Source organism: Neopsephotus bourkii, unplaced genomic scaffold (genome assembly GCF_033783945.1).
Source record: "Neopsephotus bourkii isolate Nb327-2 ecotype Australia unplaced genomic scaffold, CSIRO-AGI_Nbou_v1 NB_1767, whole genome shotgun sequence".
NCBI lineage: Eukaryota > Metazoa > Chordata > Aves > Psittaciformes > Psittacidae > Neopsephotus > Neopsephotus bourkii.
In genome coordinates, this window is record NW_026902241.1 from 5779326 (window position 1) to 5784872 (window position 5547).

Consider the following 5547-nt stretch of genomic DNA (forward strand, 5'->3'; position numbering starts at 1 on the left):
AATATTGGAAACTATGCGAGGGTGTGTGTGTGTGTATTTGGTTTTGTGGGGTTTTCTGGGTTTTGTGGGGGGTTTTGTTTTATTTTTTAAGGAAAGTGCCACTTCAGAAACATCTGGGGAAGCAGGCGGCTTGTGAGTGGCAACCCCGGAAGTCTCCATTGCAGCAAGCTCATCCTTGATATACTTTAAAAGTTTCACCTTTATCCTCACTAAATGGGGCTGGAAATGTTCATGCAACGCCCTTTTCTTAGCATTTTGGAACGTTTACTTCCAAACTTGATGGCAACTGAGTCACGGAGGGAGGGATATGTGATCATGAGGAATCGCAAACTAAACCCTGTTTTTCCAGTCAGGACTTGAGGCAGGTGTGGCTGAGAGAGAAAGCGAGATTGCAATTCACAACAGATTGTGTCTGTTAACAAGGAGAAGGGAGACATTTTCATTTTATCAGGCCTTTACCCCCACCTCTGGAAATATTCCTTTTTCATTCTGTTGTGTGAAATAGCCTTCGGTGAACTCAGCTTGTCTTATCTCGTGGCCGAAATGCTTGGTTATTCTAAGCCATTAGCAAAGGTCCTGACAAATGTGTTGTGGGATTCTGGCATGTTTATCTGAACAGGAAGGTAAAGCCCAGTGCAGCCTCTTCCACTGGCCTCCAGAGTGACTGGGTGAAGAGGAAAAGGATGAGGGAAGCCGCATACGGACTATAAAAATGTGTGTGCATGAACATCTCTTCCTCTGGCTGCCCTTTCCTCAGCTGGCCTTGGGGAAGCTGATGAGCCCTTTGAGTTCCTTGGCCTATCTCAGATACTGAGCTGAAATCCTAATGAGCACGTGTTCCCAGATGTGCCTGGAGAGCCACAGGTTTCTTCTGCTTTCTCTAAGTATGATTAAAGTCAGTGGGGGAGAGACATGGGCTATCTGCAGGCACCCAAAATGTGTGGCACCTGACCTTCTCCAGCAGGCAACAAGGAGCAGTGTGCAAGTGCCGTGGTTGTGAAGCAGCACTGGGTTTGGGTAAGAAAATACAGACTCCACAGGATCTCATTGGCTTTGCAGCAGAGGATGCTTTGCCCCCAGACAGTATGTGCAAGGAAAAGTGTGGGGCAGAGGGGAGGGAGCCCTTGCTGCTTGCTCTGGTGGGGATGAGCCTTGGGGCTACAAGAACCTAAACCCCATGTATTCCCCCACCCCCTGCACCAGGGCAGCAGGAAGTTCAGGGTGTGAAAATGAGCTCAAGGCTGCAGGTGGAGTGTGGCTTTCTCCATTGCTGGTTTTTGCCTCTGTGCATTCAGAATGGCAGAGATACAGGTTGTCTCCAGTGTGGTCACTACTCGTTCTTCTGGTTTTGGTGTTTTTTTCCCTCTCCTGTAAGAGCCTCTTTGCACCTGTTTTTTTTTTTCCTTTCACTCTCCACTTTTTTTTTTTTGTCTCTTGGATTTTCTCTTCTCTCCCATGTTCCCATTTCTTTCTGCTGTTTCAGCTGCTGTCCAAGCGATGAGTACAGATTCCCCTGGTTGTTGTACCCCACAGTTCCTAGAACTATATTTGTTTATATTTGTTCTTGGAATGGATGTGGTAAAAATAGCCTGAAGGCCATGGAAATAGTGAGGGAGGGGAGTATAATGCATTGTGCATTGCTTTCATGGATTGCCAAAAGGTGGAAACCCTGTTGATTGGAATTGACTTTTCCCATGTCTCAAAGTTAGCCTGCAGCTCACATAGTTGATCTGGAGGCCTGGGAAAGGATGTACCTCATTGAGTAGATTTGCCACTTTTTAGGAAGAAAAGAAAATCTGGAAGGAGAAGAAGGGGGATGTAAAAGAAGAAGACAAAAGTGGGTGGTGGGAGGAAGAAGAAATATTAACGAAGTGAAATTAAAAACCCAACAGCCACAGAAACCAAAACACAGGAGCTGTCAGAGAAAAAGCTGCATGCAATTTAGTGTCCTGAGTTGGGATGTAACTGTAGTGTATGTGGAACAGGGGAGCATAAACTTCTCTAATTGCGCCACAAGGTCTCTCACTGATCTTAAAAAATCCACTGTTTATTTAATCTCTAAATCTGAGCTCCTATAGTCTTTCCTCTTAATGAGGTATGTTGTAACAGTGTGAGCCCTATGAACATGTGGCATTTCTGGGGCTGCTGTGAGGCTTCTGCACTCCAGCATGGAAGAGCAATGTTTTTTGCCCAGGGCAGCCAAACCTGCAGGATGCAGCTAGAAGGTGCATGAAAGAAGCGAGTGGAGAAGAATAATGAAGAACCCTGCCATCTTCTGCTGTGAACCAAGCTTTGCCATGAAGATCTGTGCCATCTATTTAGAGTTACTACTGCCTGGATCCTTGTGGTAGCTGCTGCCGTGGGGCCACCAGTTAGCAGGAGTACAGTAAGCGCCAAGTGAAGAGCTCTGTCCCTTCTCCTGGCATGAAGAGCTGAAGAAAAAGCTAGTGTAGGCAGTCTTCTGCTCCTGGAATGGTGTGATGCTGGCTGGTTTGCACCCCTGCTCCTTAGGACTATAGAGTCTATAGCAGGTTTGTCTGGGAGACAAATATTTGCCACAGTATGAAGCTTCATCAAGCAGCAAGATAACAGGCAGGGTGAATGACCACTGCCCAAGTTTGTTCACAGGCCCTCTTTCATTTAGCAAGAGGCAGGTATCTAGAGGGCATCATAAACTTAGGTCATGGTTTTCTGCGTAACTTTATCATGGAAAAGGTGCTGTTATGTAGGATGGTGCCCTCAGGTGTCTGCAAACAGGCTGGTGTCGTTGCCTCACTGCTTACGGTGTCTCAAACAAGGACTTTGAGGTTTTCAAGTGTTGGCTGAAGCACTGGCAAAGGTTATCCGAGGTGTTGCAATAAGGTTGACTTTCCAGGATTCAGTTAGTGCAGCCATTGAGCCAAATGTCCCATGCTGTCACCCACACATGTATAAATGCTAGTCTAGTGCCATGGGTGTATAGGGAATGTGTGTGCCTTCCCCTCTAGACTACATAGCTTTCATTCTGTGTCTGAAATAGCTGTGACATTTGGGCTTCTAAACAGAGCTCCAACTGAAGATGCTCATGATTGTAACTTAGTTGTACTTTTATATCTCTTTCTGCTCTGCTCACCTTTCATCACCGCTTCTGCCTCCGCTCTTTCGCTGGCTTGCTGCCTTCTCACTCTTCCCCCGCCCTCTTTTTGTTCTCTTCTACAGATCTATTTTTACTGCTTCTGCCATCTTCATCAGTCAACATCTTCTTTGGCTTTCTTCCCTAGCTTCTTTCCCAGTATCAAAGAGCATAATTTTTTTTTTACTGTATATATAGGATAAAATGTTTAAAATGATGGTTTGTCCCTGAGATCTGTCCTCAAAGATTTAAAGGCATTCTCTCAAGAGGCTACAGTTAGAGGCATTGTATACAAACCCCTCATCTGCCTGTCCTTAGATGTACTCAGCTCTCACAGTGCACAGAGCTGAAGTTCCAGGAAAATCTTGGGGAAGCTGGGAATTGTTTGCCATAGAATAAACGCATTCATGCAAACACACATGCATCTGTCACTGGGTTGTTTTGAGTTTCTTTGACAAACCAGAGTCTTGAAGCACACTGATATGGTGGCAAATATTGAAAAACTATTTTGAATAGAGAAATGGAAACATGGGTGAATACTGAGGAACCAAGGTCACTTTGACGTCACCCATGCCAGATAGTTGAACTGAATTTACTGAATGAATCTTCACTTGTATGACCAGCAGTATAACGGTGGTGAATGTCAGGAGACTCCCAGACATGCACTGCTGTGACATTAATCCTGATGTCTCTCTCAGCTGCTACCTTCTCTGGCTTCTGATCTGGCAGATTGTGATGCACATGCTGTAAATGACAAGAGCATAATGGATGAGGTGTGTGAAATCTTGACACCCAGCTACTAGATGGTGCTTTCTTTTGGGAAAGAAAGTAGCTCCCGAAGCAACGTTGCAGTACTGGAGTAAATTCTCACTCCACTGTATCTGGTCTAGCTCTACTGATTAGACAAGAGGTGGCCATGATAATTTCACCAGTGGGTTTCTGAAATGGGTAAAATGATGAGCACAGCTACATTGGTACATGGCTTACAAAGGACTAACCCTTATGATTTAGAATTGACTTAACACCCAATAGGATAAAAGCAATGTTTTTAGTTGGGGTAAGGCTTGAAGAGCAGTAGAGGTTTCATACACCCTTGAGCAGAGCTGTGAGAGCAGTGCACAGGTGGATCATCAAGCCCTATCCCCATATATTGTCTCTGTGGTGGTTCATACAGAGACAGTCTCCTCCCCCGTTGTTGGAAGCTGTCAGCATAAACCCTCTCAGCTCTGACATCTTGGCATGACTTATGTCCCAGTTAGTCCTGTTGGAATAAAACAGCTTCTCTTGTTTGAAATCAGCCATCAGACTATGCCCCATCTCCTCAGGCACAGACCTGGACCCAAAGGTGTTGCGGTCATGACCTCTAAGCTTGATTACTGCAAAAGAGGTTAAGCAGTGGTCAAACAAAATTCCCTCAAAAGCATTGTCTGTTGCAAGCACAGCAGTGGATCTACTTAGAAACCTCCATCTTTGCCAAGCTCACACCAGAGCACAGGTCTTCATATCTGTTACAAAGTCCATGTCAGAGTGTCTGTAAAGTAATCAGAGACTTCCTTGGTCTTGATCTAACTGTTTTAGAACTTGTTATTCATTTTAAAACCATAGACACCCATGGTCAAAACTATAGGTAACCAGGGACAAGGGATTGCAGGAGACATCTTTGATAGGTACTGTTGCTGTGCTCCTTCTCACAGAGGAGAGTGGCCATGGACCTCTGGATCCTGAACACAGTGCAGAACCTGCCTGTTTGATTTGGATTCAGGGAATCCTGGACCAGGTGTGCTTACATGCACACAAAATGCAGCTCAGTTTTGGCTTCCCCTTCCATTCTCCCCCCCACTCAAACAAACAGGTGAACAGAAAAGTGAAATAACAAGTGAAACTTGTTTTCTGTTCATTTTTGAGGAATAAACCCTGGTCACTTCTCTTTTAAATATCTGGAAGACTGTGACAAAACAAGGTCCTATAAAAGCCTTCTTGAACAGGTAGATCCAATTAAAAAATAAACCCTGGATTTTGGCACAGTTTGTGAACTTCATTTACAACACAGAAAGGAAAGACGCTTGCAAATTAAATCTGTAAATTAAAATGGTAAAGTGGCTCTTTGAAGAAGTAACTAAACATTGCCACAGTATCCATTTCTATTTGCTGAGGGAAAGACTTTATAGCTGTCTTTGAAACAACTTTCTTTCTGCCCTTGCCATCCCGCAGAGAAGCTACATCACTTGCTGCAACAGCTCCAGTGCTGTTTCCCGTTTAACTCTCTGCGTTATCTCTGCACCTATTAATTTATCTCAGCCGTGGCAGGAGCTGGCGTTTGTGGCTCACCCACCTCGAAGGAGTTAACTGGGTTTATTACATAATCTGTTTAACATTCGGGATGAATAGGAAATGCATGCCCCTCCTCTCCTACAGTATGTTTGCACGCTTTAAAT